Genomic DNA, 15,699 nt, shown 5'->3' with positions numbered 1-15,699 from the left:
TGAGACAAGTTGGGTGACTCGTGAATAGTCATCTTCCCTCTCAGCTGAGTGAGGACTTGTTGAATTGGGACACCATGTGTTGCAATATTCCTAATTGGTAGATAAACTAGTTATTGTCATGTAATTTCTGTTGAAGACGCATCGAAGAGCAATGAAGTCAACAAAACACTACTGAGCTTACGTAATGGTGATGAAGTATAGCAAGACAGCTGAAGATCAGGGCATGGCCATACTGTAGTGCAGGATACATAGACCTTCTGCTAAGAAGTCTTACAAGGCTCACCGCTCACCAGATCTGTAAACTGGACTGATGTTTTGCATTCGAGTTCTATTTTGTACAAATGAAATGTTATTGTGCAAGGTAAGAGCGATCTACTGAGGTCACACACTTAGGTCCTCTTACCTTTGCTGTTTGCCTTTGCTTAGTGTGTAGGTGGGTACAATAGACTTTAGACCAGTTAAGTTTGCAGAATGTGGAAGTTAGGATTGTACAATACAGGGAGTTTACACAATAATTGGTAAACTTTATACCATGCAATTGAAATTACATAGGACAAAACAAGTCTCTATACCCAGATCATGTAATATAAGACCTTTTGTGTTACTTCCCTTTACACAATAATGCCTGCAGCTACTATGTATTGCTAAGATCAGAGCCACTGCCTGATTAGTGGCCTTCCCATTGTATAGTACAGGTGATGCAATGGACTATAAATGTCTGCAGATACCCCTCCAGCAGGACCTAATAGATGGTTAATGATGACAGATACAAGGGCCACAGCTGCTGTAACAATGTATCGGAGTGGGAATGCGGGAAAACTATCATAGCATCTCATAGCAACAGCCTGTAACAGCGCCCCTATAACAGAGCCAGCCAGTGACAGCGCCCCTATAACAGAGCCAGCCTGTAACAGCGCCCCTATAACATCACCAGCCTGTAACAGCGCCCCTATAACAGAGCCAGCCTGTAACAGCGCCCCTATAACAGAGCCAGCCTGTACCAGTGCCCCTATAACAGAGCCAGCCTGTAACAGCGCCCCTATAACAGAGCCAGCCTGTAACAGCGCCCCTATAACAGAGCCAGCCTGTAACAGCGCCCCTATAACAGAGCCAGCCTGTACCAGTGCCCCTATAACAGAGCCAGCCTGTAACAGCGCCCCTATAACAGAGCCAGCCTGTAACAGCGCCCCTATAACAGAGCCAGCCTGTAACAGCGCCCCTATAACAGAACCAGCCTGTAACAGCACCCCTATAACAGAGCCAGCCTGTAACAGCGCCCCTATAACAGAGCCAGCCTGTAACAGCGCCCCTATAACAGAGCCAGCCTGTAACAGCGCCCCTATAACAGAGCCAGCCTGTAACAGCGCCCCTATAACAGAGCCATCCTGTAACAGCGCCCCTATAACAGAGCCAGCCTGTAACAGCGCCCCTATAACAGAGCCAGCCTGTAACAGCGCCCCTATAACAGAGCCAGCCTGTAACAGCGCCCCTATAACAGAGCCAGCCTGTAACAGTGCCCCTATAACAGAGCCAGCCTGTAACAGCGCCCCTATAACAGAGCCAGCCTGTAACAGCGCCCCTATAACAGCCAGCCTGTAGCAGCGCCCCTATAACAGAGCCAGCCTGTAACAGCGCCCCTATAACAGAGCCAGCCTGTAACAGCGCCCCTATAACAGAGCCAGCCTGTAACAGTGCCCCTATAACATCACCAGCCTGTAACAGCGCCCCTATAACAGCCAGCCTGTAACAGTGCCCCTATAACAGAGCCATCCTGTAACAGCGCCCCTATAACAGAGCCAGCCTGTAACAGCGCCCCTATAACAGAGCCAGCCTGTAACAGCGCCCCTATAACATCACCAGCCTGTAACAGCGCCCCTATAACAGCCAGCCTGTAACAGCGCCCCTATAACAGAGCCAGCCTGTAACAGCGCCCCTATAACAGAGCCAGCCTGTAACAGTGCCCGTATAACAGAGCCAGCCTGTAACAGCGCCCCTATAACAGAGCCAGCCTGTAACAGCGCCCCTATAACAGAACCAGCCTGTAACAGCGCCTCTATAACAGAGCCAGCCTGTACCAGCGCCCCTATAACAGAGCCAGCCTGTAACAGCGCCCCTATAACAGAGCCAGACTGTAACAGCGCCCCTATAACAGAGCCAGCCTGTAACAGCGCCCCTATAACAGAGCCATCCTGTACCAGCGCCCCTATAACAGAGCCAGCCTGTAACAGCGCCCCTATAACAGAGCCAGCCTGTAACAGCGCCCCTATAACAGAGCCAGCCTGTAACAGCGCCCCTATAACAGAGCCAGCCTGTAACAGCGCCCCTATAACAGAGCCAGCCTGTAACAGCGCCCCTATAACAGAGCCAGCCTGTACCAGTGTCCCTATAACAGCCAGCCTGTAACAGCGCCCCTATAACAGAGCCAGCCTGTAACAGCGCCCCTATAACAGAGCCAGCCTGTAACAGCGCCCCTATAACAGAGCCAGCTTGTAACAGCGCCCCTATAACAGAGCCAGCCTGTAACAGTGCCCCTATAACAGAGCCAGCCTGTAACAGCGCCCCTATAACAGAGCCAGCCTGTAACAGCGCCCCTATAACAGAGCCAGCCTGTACCAGCGCCCCTATAACAGAGCCAGCCTGTAACAGCGCCCCTATAACAGAGCCAGCCAGTGACAGCGCCCCTATAACAGAGCCAGCCTGTAACAGCGCCCCTATAACATCACCAGCCTGTAACAGTGCCCCTATAACAGTGCCAGCCTGTAACAGCGCCCCTATAACAGAGCCAGCCTGTACCAGTGCCCCTATAACAGAGCCAGCCTGTAACAGCGCCCCTATAACAGAGCCAGCCTGTAACAGCGCCCCTATAACAGAGCCAGCCTGTAACAGCGCCCCTATAACAGAGCCAGCCTGTAACAGCGCCCCTATAACAGAGCCAGCCTGTAACAGCGCCCCTATAACAGAGCCATCCTGTAACAGCGCCCCTATAACAGAGCCAGCCTGTAACAGCGCCCCTATAACAGAGCCAGCCTGTAACAGCGCCCCTATAACAGAGCCAGCCTGTAACAGCGCCCCTATAACAGAGCCAGCCTGTAACAGCGCCCCTATAACAGAGCCAGCCTGTAACAGCGCCCCTATAACAGAGCCAGCCTGTAACAGCGCCCCTATAACATCACCAGCCTGTAACAGCGCCCCTATAACAGCCAGCCTGTAGCAGTGCCCCTATAACAGAGCCAGCCTGTAACAGCGCCCCTATAACAGAGCCAGCCTGTAACAGTGCCCCTATAACAGAACCATCCTGTAACAGCGCCCCTATAACAGAGCCAGCCTGTAACAGCGCCCCTATAACAGAGCCAGCCTGTAACAGCGCCCCTATAACAGCCAGCCTGTAGCAGCGCCCCTATAACAGAGCCAGCCTGTAACAGCGCCCCTATAACAGAGCCAGCCTGTAACAGCGCCCCTATAACAGAGCCAGCCTGTAACAGTGCCCCTATAACATCACCAGCCTGTAACAGCGCCCCTATAACAGCCAGCCTGTAACAGCGCCCCTATAACAGAGCCAGCCTGTAACAGCGCCCCTATAACATCACCAGCCTGTAACAGCGCCCCTATAACAGCCAGCCTGTAACAGCGCCCCTATAACAGAGCCAGCCTGTAACAGCGCCCCTATAACAGAGCCAGCCTGTAACAGCGCCCCTATAACAGAGCCAGCCTGTAACAGCGCCCCTATAAAAGCCAGCCTGTAGCAGCGCCCCTATAACAGAGCCAGCCTGTAACAGCGCCCCTATAACAGAGCCAGCCTGTAACAGCGCCCCTATAACAGAGCCAGCCTGTAACAGCGCCCCTATAAAAGCCAGCCTGCAACAACGCCCCTATAACAGAGCCATCCTGTACCAGCGCCCCTATAACAGAGCCAGCCTGTAACAGCGCCCCTATAACAGAGCCAGCCTGTAACAGTGTCCCTATAACAGCCAGCCTGTAACAGCGCCCCTATAACAGAGCCAGCCTGTAACAGCGCCCCTATAACAGAGCCAGCCTGTAACAGCGCCCCTATAACAGAGCCAGCCTGTAACAGCGCCTCTATAACAGAGCCAGCCTGTAACAGCGCCCCTATAACAGAGCCAGCCTGTAACAGCGCCCCTATAACAGAGCCAGACTGTAACAGTGCCCCTATAACAGAGCCAGCCTGTAACAGCGCCCCTATAACAGAGCCAGCCTGTAACAGCGCCCCTATAACAGAGCCAGCCTGTAACAGCGCCCCTATAACAGAGCCAGCCTGTAACAGCGCCCCTATAACAGAGCCAGCCTGTAACAGTGCCCCTATAACAGAGCCAGCCTGTAACAGCGCCCCTATAACAGAGCCAGCCTGTAACAGTGCCCCTATAACAGAGCCAGCCTGTACCAGCGCCCCTATAACAGAGCCAGCCTGTAACAGCGCCCCTATAACAGAGCCAGACTGTAACAGTGCCCCTATAACAGAACCAGCCTGTAACAGCGCCCCTATAACAGAACCAGCCTGTAACAGCGCCCCTATAACAGAGCCAGCCTGTAACAGCGCCCCTATCACATCACCAGCCTGTAACAGCGCCCCTATAACAGAGCCAGCCTGTAACAGTGCCCCTATAACAGAACCAGCCTGTAACAGCGCCCCTATAACAGAACCAGCCTGTAACAGCGCCCCTATAACAGAGCCAGCCTGTAACAGCGCCCCTATAACAGAGCCAGCCTGTAACAGCGCCCCTATAACAGAGCCAGACTGTAACAGCGCCCCTATAACAGAGCCAGACTGTAACAGCGCCCCTATAACAGAACCAGCCTGTAACAGCGCCCCTATAACAGAGCCAGCCTGTAACAGCGCCCCTATAACAGAGCCAGCCTGTAACAGCGCCCCTATAACAGAGCCAGCCTGTAAGTGCCCCTATAACATCACCAGCCTGTAACAGCGCCCCTATAACAGCCAGCCTGTAACAGCGCCCCTATAACATCACCAGCCTGTAACAGCGCCCCTATAACAGAGCCAGCCTGTAACAGCGCCCCTATAACAGAGCCAGCCTGTAACAGCGCCCCTATAACAGAGCCAGCCTGTAAGTGCCCCTATAACATCACCAGCCTGTAACAGCGCCCCTATAACAGCCAGCCTGTAACAGCGCCCCTATAACATCACCAGCCTGTAACAGCGCCCCTATAACAGAGCCAGCCTGTAACAGCGCCCCTATAACAGAGCCAGCCTGTAACAGCGCCCCTATAACATCACCAGCCTGTAACAGCGCCCCTATAACAGAGCCAGCCTGTAACAGCGCCCCTATAACAGCCAGCCTGTAACAGCGCCCCTATAACAGAGCCAGCCTGTAACAGCGCCCCTATAACAGAGCCAGCCTGTAACAGCGCCCCTATAACAGAGCCAGCCTGTAACAGCGCCCCTATAACAGAGCCAGCCTGTAACAGCGCCCCTATAACAGAGCCAGCCTGTAACAGCGCCCCTATAACAGAGCCAGCCTGTAACAGCGCCCCTATAACAGAGCCAGCCTGTAACAGCGCCCCTATAACAGAGCCAGCCTGTAACAGCGCCCCTATAACAGAGCCAGCCTGTAACAGCGCCCCTATAACAGAACCAGCCTGTAACAGCGCCCCTATAACAGAGCCAGCCTGTAACAGCGCCCCTATAACATCACCAGCCTGTAACAGCGCCCCTATAACAGCCAGCCTGTAACAGCGCCCCTATAACATCACCAGCCTGTAACAGCGCCCCTATAACAGAGCCAGCCTGTAACAGCGCCCCTATAACAGAGCCAGCCTGTAACAGCGCCCCTATAACAGAGCCAGCCTGTAACAGCGCCCCTATAACAGAGCCAGCCTGTAACAGCGCCCCTATAACAGAGCCAGCCTGTAACAGCACCCCTATAACAGAGCCATCCTGTAACAGCACCCCTATAACAGAGCCAGCCTGTAACAGCGCCCCTATAACAGAGCCAGCCTGTAAGTGCCCCTATAACAGAGCCAGCCTGTAACAGCGCCCCTATAACAGAGCCAGCCTGTAACAGCGCCCCTATAACAGAGCCAGCCTGTAAGTGCCCCTATAACAGAGCCAGCCTGTAACAGCGCCCCTATAACATCACCAGCCTGTAACAGCGCCCCTATAACAGAGCCAGCCTGTAACAGCGCCCCTATAACAGAGCCAGCCTGTAAGTGCCCCTATAACAGAGCCAGCCTGTAACAGCGCCCCTATAACATCACCAGCCTGTAACAGCGCCCCTATAACAGAGCCAGCCTGTAAGTGCCCCTATAACAGAGCCAGCCTGTAACAGCGCCCCTATAACATCACCAGCCTGTAACAGCGCCCCTATAACAGAGCCAGCCTGTAACAGAATAGGAGAACCTTCCTGCACCACTACCCCTTACACAGTATGCCGGTCTGCCAGTGTGCCATCATTTTTACATTTTCTCCGCAAACTCAAGGGACTCTCAAGGGTTGTAACATTTGCTTATAGAGAAGAAGTTTCCATACAGTATAATGGAAAAAAAACAAATCACAGAAATTCTGGAGAACTCAGAGAGAAAATCAAGGGCATCAAGGGCAAAAAAAAAAAAAAAAAGGTTAAAGAGGACCTTTCACCACTTTTGGGCACAGGCAGTTCTATATACTGCTGGAAAGCTGACAGTGCGATGAATTCAGCGCACTGTCGGCTTTCCCGATCCGTGCCCGGTGTAAAGAGCTTACGGTGCCGGTACCATAGTGCTCTATGGTCAGAAGGGCGTTTCTGACCATTAGCCAGAGACGTCCTTCTGCCTTGCGGCGCCTATCGCGCTGTGCTGTGGAGCGGGGAGGAACGCCCTCTCCCTCTGCTCACACAGCTCGCCCATAGACTAGCATTATCAGGAGAGGGAGGGGGGAGTTCCTCCCCGCTCCACAGTACAGCGCGATAGGCGCCGCGAGGCAGAAGGACGTTCCTGGCTAATGGTCAGAAACGCCCTTCTGACCATAGAGCACTATGGTACCGGCACCGTAAGCTCTTTACACCGGGCACAGATCGGGAAAGCCGACAGTGCGCTGAATTCAGCGCACTGTCAGCTTTCCAGCAGTATATAACACTGTATGTGCCCAAAAGTGGTGAAAGGTCCTCTTTAAACAAGCAGAACCAATGGCTATAATACTGAGCCCCATTTCCTCTTCTATCCTCTCCAGTGATGTCACATACATTATCACACGGTCATTGCATTGCAGCCCATTCAATACTATGTGCAGCCACTATACAAGGTACGGTGTTGTACTTAGTATATACGGAAGAGGGCACAAAAATCAATATGATAGCCCTGGAAATCCATTTAATAGTTGACATTGTAATAGTGACATGGTGCAGAACTGTAAGGTGGTTGTTGGTGCTGTGAAGGGTTGGCCAAGATGGAGCTTAGCTTTGCAATAGTGGTGCTTTTGGGCTGCTGTGATCATGATGGCAGTGGATGCCTTATAACCGCAACACACTACAAAGAGGTCAATGTGTAGCGGTCCACAGGCTTAGGCTCATGCACATGGGCAAATACACTCCCAGAAATCTGTTCAGTATATAGCCTGCACTTCTGGAATGAGGGAAGGAAATACTTAATGGGATCCAAGGTGTCCCCGTCCCAATTTTATAAAAGGTGTCGAACGGGTTGGAGAATCAACAAGCAGGTTACAATGTAGACGCTACACAACTACAAGTGCACCAACAAGGTTCTAGATCTGTAGCCAGAGAGGCAGTTTTTTTTGGAATAGATGGGATCGTAAATTCCGCCCTAGTAATAAACCTAGTATTTAGTCCTAAAAGTCAATGTCTTAAGCAACAATGACATGAATCTCAAGCAGGAAGTAACCTCGGCCGTGTACAAATGTGCAATGACTAAACAGGGCGGACTGGATCGCTGCGCCTTCTGTGTTTCGAAACTGTATCTAAAGGAGTCATCTGGATTTCTCAAGAAATACTCACAATGTTTTTGAAAAACATTCATGAGATAGTCCGTTCACATCTTTTCAGGGCAGAAGAACTAGGTTTCCTATGAGTTTGTCTCCCATAGTGCCTCGGGGGTTGTCCCTAATCGTGGTGAGGTGGACCCCGCCCCCACCTATCAATTTCTAATATTCTTATAGTTTATCAGGGATTAGCTAAAGTCACATATGTCCTGGTGCACACCCTCTAAGCCATCTTGACCCGCACAATTGCAAACAGTCAATGTGGGGCCCACGTGCTATAAGGCGAGGCCAGAACAAAGCAGATCATTTGGCCATAATAGTTACACCATCTACATTACTTCTATACCAGCAGATTAAAGTGGAACTCTAACTAAGCATCGCCAGAGAGACTCTGTCCCATACTGAATGCAGCAGGTAGAGCTGAAGAATTTACCAAGAGGGGATAGTCATTTCGAATGGCTGTATCTCTGGTTTTATACCACCTAGAAAAATGGTTCCGACATCACATGAGATTCTGCTAACATTGCAGTGCTAGTGACAATACAACCTGAGATATCACTAGTACAAAAACTAAGCCAGGAATATAATTTTTATATGTAGCATGAAACTTTTTTCTAGATGGTATAAAACTGGAGATACAGCCAATTGAAGAAACCATCCCCATTTTGGTAAATGCTTTGACTCTGCATATATACAATATACAGTCCTATGAAAAAGTTTGTGCCCCCCTATTAATCTTAATCATTTTTAGTTCTAAATATTTTGGTGTTTGCAACAGCCATTTCAGTTTGATATATCTAATAACTGATGGACACAGTAATATTTCCGGATTGAAATGAGGTTTATTGTACTAACAGAAAATGTGCAATATGCATTAAACCAAAATTTGACCGGTGCAAAAGTATGGGCACCTCAACAGAAAAGTGACATTAATATTTAGTAGATCCTCCTTTTGCAAAGATAACAGCCTCTAGTCGCTTCCTGTAGCTTTTAATCAGTTCCTGGATCCTGGATAAAGGTATTTTGGACAAACAATTCAAGTTCAGTTAAGTTAGATGGTCGCCGAGCATGGACAGCCCGCTTCAAATCATCCCACAGATGTTCAATGATATTCAGGTCTGGGGACTGGGATGGCCATTCCAGAACATTGTAATTGTTCCTCTGCATGAATGCCTGAGGATTTGGAGCGGTGTTTTGGATCATTGTCTTGCTGAAATATCCACCCCCGGCGTAACTTCAACTTCGTCACTGATTCTTGAACATTATTCTCAAGAATCTGCTGATACTGAGTGGAATCCATGCGACCCTCAACTTTAACAAGATTCCCGGTGCCGGCATTGGCCACACAGCCCCAAAGCATGATGGAACCTCCACCAAATCTTACAGTGGGTAGCAAGTGTTTTTCTTGGAATGCTGTTTCTTTTTGGACGCCATGCATAACGCCTTTTTGTATGACAAAACAACTCAATCTTTGTTTAATCAGTCCACAGGACCTTATTCCAAAATGAAGCTGGCTTGTCCAAATGTGCTTTTTCATACCTCAGGCAACTCTGTTTGTGGCGTACGTGCAGAAACGGCTTCTTTCTCATCACTCTCCCATACAGCTTCTAGTGCAAAGTGCGCTGTATAGTTGACCGATGCACAGTGACACCATCTGCAGCAAGATGATGCTGCAGCTCTTTGGAGATGGTCTGTGGATTGTCCTTGACTGTTCTCACCATTCTTCTTCTCTGCCTTTCTGATATTTTTCTTGGCCTGCCACTTCTGGGCTTAACAAGAACTGTCCCTGTGGTCTTCCATTTCCTTACTATGTTCCTCACAGTGGAAACTGACAGGTTAAATCTCTGAGACAACGTTTTGTATCCTTCCCCTGAACAACTATGTTGAACAATCTTTGTTTTCAGATCATTTGAGAGCGGGCTGCCCATGCTCGGTGACCATCAAACTTAACTGAACTTGTATTGTTTTGTATAGAGGAATGGTCCAAAATACCTTCATCCAGGATCCAGGAACTGATTAAAAGCTACAGGAAGCGACTAGAGGCTGTTATCTTTGCAAAAGGAGGATCTACTAAATATTAATGTCACTTTTCTGTTGAGGTGCCCATACTTTTGCACCGGTCAAATTTTGGTTTAATGCATATTGCACATTTTCTGTTAGTACAATAAACCTCATTTCAATCCTGAAATATTACTGTGTCCATCAGTTATTAGATATATCAAACTGAAATGGCTGTTGCAAACACCAAAATATTTAGAACTAAAAATGATTAAGATTAATAGGGGTGCCCAAACTTTTTCATAGGACTGTAACTGTGTGCAGACTTTCCTTAGTAACAGCTCAGAGGGATGCTAAGGAGAATGTTACAGCCTGTTTTCTATTTAAAAGAAAGTTAGATAGGTTAATAAAGTAGATCAAAAAAATGTTCCTCTGGATCAACACTGTAGGGTTATAGCTTGGACATGATGGTCCTTTATCTTCATCCAACCTCATCTACTATGGTTGCATCTTGATGCTATTGTACCAGTAGCACTTCTATAGTATATATGGTTATTTGGAACTACTATGGTCAACAGAAGACAATTCGAGGGTATGAGCACCTGGGGACAGAGTATTCAATATATTTGGTGTTCTGCATTCTGCATGGACTAGGTATAGATAGGATTGAGCGATCGGGATCGGAAAAGATCGGATTCCGATCGGCGATCGGGTAAATTTCACGATCGCGATTGGAATTCTGACCCAATCTTTTCCAGTGGGATTAGATTGGGGTTATCTCAAGATCGGCTCAACCCTAAAAATGACTTTTCCCATAGAGAAGCATTGACTCGGGGTGAGGATCAGGATCGGAAAAGATCAGATTCTGATCGTCGATCGAGCAAATTTCACGATTGAGATTGGCTGGAAGATGATCGGAAATTGGATGTTAAAATCAATCTTGAAATCTCAAGGTCGGCTCAACCCCAGGTATAGACCAATGCCTGGCTTTAGAGAGGTCTAGTGCCATCACCGAGCTTTTTTTCAATGGGTTTCTCTTGTCCTAGTTAAGTGAGTTACAATTAGGTCCGGTTACTCACAGTGGTATCTGCAATCACAGTTTTGCAATGAAACAAACTATAACCTCCTTAGATGATTTTGTCACTTACATCTCATGGGCAGATCACGTTAATTGTTCTTATATCTTACCATAATGAGTAAACATGTCGTAATGGTGATGATGACATCACATGTTATTGGTTTACTAATAAGCAACACAACTTAATGACGGTAAATAGGGATCTTATATGGAAACGATGTCTCTCTATATATAGTCCAAGGAAATTCCCAGTGTCCTATCAAATCCCACATTTTAAAGGGATTGCAAAATTATTCTGCTTACTTTCTGCAAATGGCGCCATTACTGTCCATGGTCTATGTCTGGTAATACCCAAAGTCACATGGCCAAAGGTGGCCCTGGGTACGGAAAAAAGGAGATTTGTTTACAACTTAAAATGACTCTCTTAATTTGGGAAACAACTTAAAGGGATTATCCGCGAACTTACATTTTCCATGATTTATCCAGCAGATGGTTCGTCATGGGCTGAGGTCTGGCCTGGTTCTGACCTCTGGGCTCATTTGGTTGGAACCAACCCCCCAGGACACTCCACGTCTTGTCCCCTCTCCAGATCTCAATGGAAATTTACCTGGCCTATGGGTATTGTGTGAATTTGGGCATTGTGGGTCAGTAATGGACCACAGGCACCTTGACCCAACATATTTCTTATTGCTGGGGCAGTTTTTTTTACATGAGTTATGGAAATAGAAATCTGTGCCAGTTCTTAACTGGTGTAGACACTGGGATGCTCGGCTGGAGTCTTTTTCTCCCTGCACCATATGCCAGCCTTAATAAATCTGCTTTAGTATGTCTTTGGACTGTGGGAGGAAATCCATGCAAACAAGGGGAGAACATACAAACTCCTTCAGATGTTGTTCCTGGTAGGATCCGTTCCGTGTGGCCCCTTCTGCCCCAGTGGTTTTTTCAATGACCTTGAACTGAGCCTACAAGTAAGATGTTCCCTTTCATTAGTGATGGGTCATATAATGTCCACTATGTGGCAAGTCCATTGGAGCAATGCCATAAATAAGTGAACAGATTCTGGAAATATCTTCTCTATATTTAGTACAAGCCCTTAAGATACAGTTATAAAGAAGAAGGAAGCTTATAAAGAAGCAGGAGCAGAGATTTCATCAGGTACTTATTACCATGGATGATGCTCCTCAGCGAGGTTCCAGGGATTATCATAACCAAAGAATTCTCTAATGAATGTTCATCACATAACTTCCGAAGTTATAGATGTGAATTCATGGAAAATGAAAAGGTGCCATGATGAATGGGTCTGCCAAAAAGTTACATAAGGTAGAAAAATATCAAAGGTCAAACAAGTCCAACCTGGAGAACACAACGGTCTCCAGAAAAGAAGACATGCCCGATTGGAACAATCATCACTGTCAAAGTACTCCAATGACTCTGCTATAGTAGGCCTCATCACTGATGGCGACGATAGGGAGTACAAAGACTTAAATTGGGATTTTGTGGAATGGTGCCAGCAGAACCACCTCAGGATTAATGCTGAGAAGACCAAGGAGATGGTGGTGGACTTTAGTAAATGGAGAAGTGCTCCGAATCCGGTGGAGATCCAAGGAACATGTATTGAGATAGTCAGGACCTATAAGTACCTGGGCGTGCTCCTCAACAATAAACTAGCCTGGGCTGATCACCTGGGGGCGCTGCACAGAAAGGGCCACAGCAGACTCTACCTGCTCAGGAGGCTGAGGGGCTGCGGGGTCCAGGGGACACTTCTTAGGGCCTTTTTCAACTCTGTGGTTGCTTCAGCCATCTTTTTCGGTGTAGCCTGCTGGGGGAGCAGTATATCAACCAGGGACAGAAATAGACTTGACAGGCTGATCAGGAGGGCCAGCTCTGTCTATTCTAAATACAAAGGTTTTTGGAAATGAATGAATGATATTAAACAAAATATCATTCACTTTGCTAGGCCTGAAAAATGCTGCATTATTTTGTTGGTGCGTTTCTGCATTGTGTGCACTGAGCCTTGTTGTGAAGTTATGTGCTCCCTTACCACTGATATTATCCATTTTCCTCTAATGCACACAGTAAGAACAGGAGGTGAGAAGATCAATGCAGGACTATGGGGGTCAGATTGAGGTTATATTAGACTTGCATGGAGCAAATGACCTCCCAATTATATAAGAAACACTGTATGCAAAAGAGGAGATCAGTGCTTCAGAGGGGAGCACATACCTTTACCATAAAGCTGTCAGTAAGTTGTTATTTGTTTTTTTTTTTACTTATTTACAGCAATATCATCAGATCAGGGCTCTACATTGACATCTCCCATACGATGTAGGATGCAACATCTCATGCAACGCTACAGGACAAACCTGTGACATGACAAGTCTAAGCATGTGATGATTGCATGTCAGTATTTGTATAGGATCACATACCATGTGTGCAAGCTAGTCTGGGATTACGCAATGCATTTGTCCACAAAAACACCTATAAATTTTGGAAAAGTATGTTTTTTTTGTTTTTAAATGTATATATTGCTATGCACGGTGGCCATGCATGAGATCTGTGTGTTGCAGATCTTAAACACATAAGACCTCGCACACAAACTGCGTTCTACAAACATACACAGAAAAGCAAACCTGTAGTATTGTATTGCACAACCAAATAAATAAAATGAAACATTAACAGATAAAGAAAGATCAACAAACATTACAAACAAAATCGTGTAGAAAGCTAAAGGGACACCAGGCAAAAAACAAAGAGTACAAGCTCGGCCCACTCGTATAGTCCAAATAGAACGAAGTCTGGTAATCCGCTGCATGGAAGACAATGATCCCGACCAGAGGCAAAAGGGTCAATCCAAGAGCAATCCAGGAAAAGTATCCAGCAGGCCGACCCCGGAATCGGACCAGAAAACGTAGCTTTAATTTAGCATAGCCTTGACTCCCATCATGCGACCAAAGATCGCCATATCACCCCATGACTCCTTCACTCATGTTAGGGCTCATTCCCACGATGTAACGCGGCGCTCATTCTGACACGTAGACACGTGTCAGAGTCAGCGCTTCAAAACAGAATCCCATTGTCTTCAATGGGTTCCGTCTTACGCGCGCTACACATTGAAGTCAAGGGGATTCTGTTTTGAAGCGCTGACTCTGACACGTGTCTATGCGTCAGAAGGAGCGTCGCGTTACATCGTGGGAACGAGCCCTTAGTGGATGGAGTCTCATTGCACCCTGAGGCCCCCAATGCAACCTCATTCACTAACGTGTGAAAGAGTCTCAAGATGAAACGACGATCTTTGGTTGCATGATGGGAGTCACCTTGTAGCCATAACCTTATGCCATGTTGACATCTACTCCAGGCTGGGTCTGCTGGGGGACCTGAATGAGTGAGAGACGGACTGATACATCAGAGTTTACGCACACACTGGTGGAGCCCATTGACTGAATGGGGTCCACCATTTTGAAGGTGACGATGTAAAGTTATCCTTAGAGCAGGCTCCATCACTGCAGCAGAACAAGACCGGGATTAGCTGGGAAAAACAAAACAAAAATACAACTCTCAACCGGTCCAGAGGATTAGGAACATCAGGGTATGATGAGACTTTCACTGGATTCCAAGACCACGCATCACCTGCATCCAGGGTAGAAGTGGACGGCCCACGTGAAGGTTCTTTTCTGGTTCAGTTCAGGGAGACCCTTCTAAACCTCGCCCCTTCTGGTGCACAAGTGTCTAGTCGGTGAATCTGTTGTGCACCATAAATTTTGGTGTAACTGTAGACAGAAAAGTGTCAGATTTCTATTGATAAATAACCCTAGTGAGCGGAGCAGGAACCTGGGTAGAATGTAGGAGCTATACCAGAAATCTGCTCCTGTTCCTGAGCGGTGTAGAGTGCAGGTGCACCTACACGTACAAGAATTACTAAGGTGGAGGTCACACTTTGCTGAAATGCAGTTTTTTTGTTTTATTGCAGATTTTGCTGCACTTTTTTTTAGTATTAGAACGTCCTATATATTATTCATTCCTTTTGTTGCCACTCCTGGGTTTGGCTCAATAATGGCCATCCATTCTCCTCTAAATCAGGACGGTTGTTTATTTGCATATACATACAGAGACATAATAACATGCATATGTCAGAATGTCTGCAACCGTCTCAGAACACAGCGTTATATCATAGGTACTTGCAGGAAGCAATTGGCAAAACCATAGCAAAGTCTGCAATACAAAAAAGCCGCTTTTCCGCAATGTAGGGTCTTATCTTACAGATTTTGGGAATTCTGCTATATCTTGTCCCTGCCGGGAAGTTAATAAGGACTGGAGTAAGAATCTCCAGTCTTGATAAATTCCTCCATTGAGTGACGGTCGCTCTGGTCTTAGTTATAGGTCAGAGGAAGGTTTGCAATTAGTTACACGAATCCAGCGCTATTGGATGAGTTACCATTCCGATACATCACAAGCATACATGTAATGTTATGTGTCAGCCGAGGAACACGTTACATGCAATCCCGTGAGCTCCCTGCACATGGAACAAGTCAAAAGTTTCTGAAGTCATAAATTTATTCTCGCATAAAGTAACTCCAAAATCTGTGTCTGATTGCAGCCGTGTATACATGTAGTGTGTGACCTCCCTGGATTTTTGCCTGCACCCTCCTCCTCCTCCTTCCTATTTGAACTACTTATTAGT

Source organism: Leptodactylus fuscus, chromosome 10 (assembly GCF_031893055.1).
Source record: "Leptodactylus fuscus isolate aLepFus1 chromosome 10, aLepFus1.hap2, whole genome shotgun sequence".
In the NCBI taxonomy this organism is placed as follows: Eukaryota; Metazoa; Chordata; class Amphibia; order Anura; family Leptodactylidae; genus Leptodactylus; species Leptodactylus fuscus.
Note: the sequence above shows the minus strand (reverse complement) of the source record.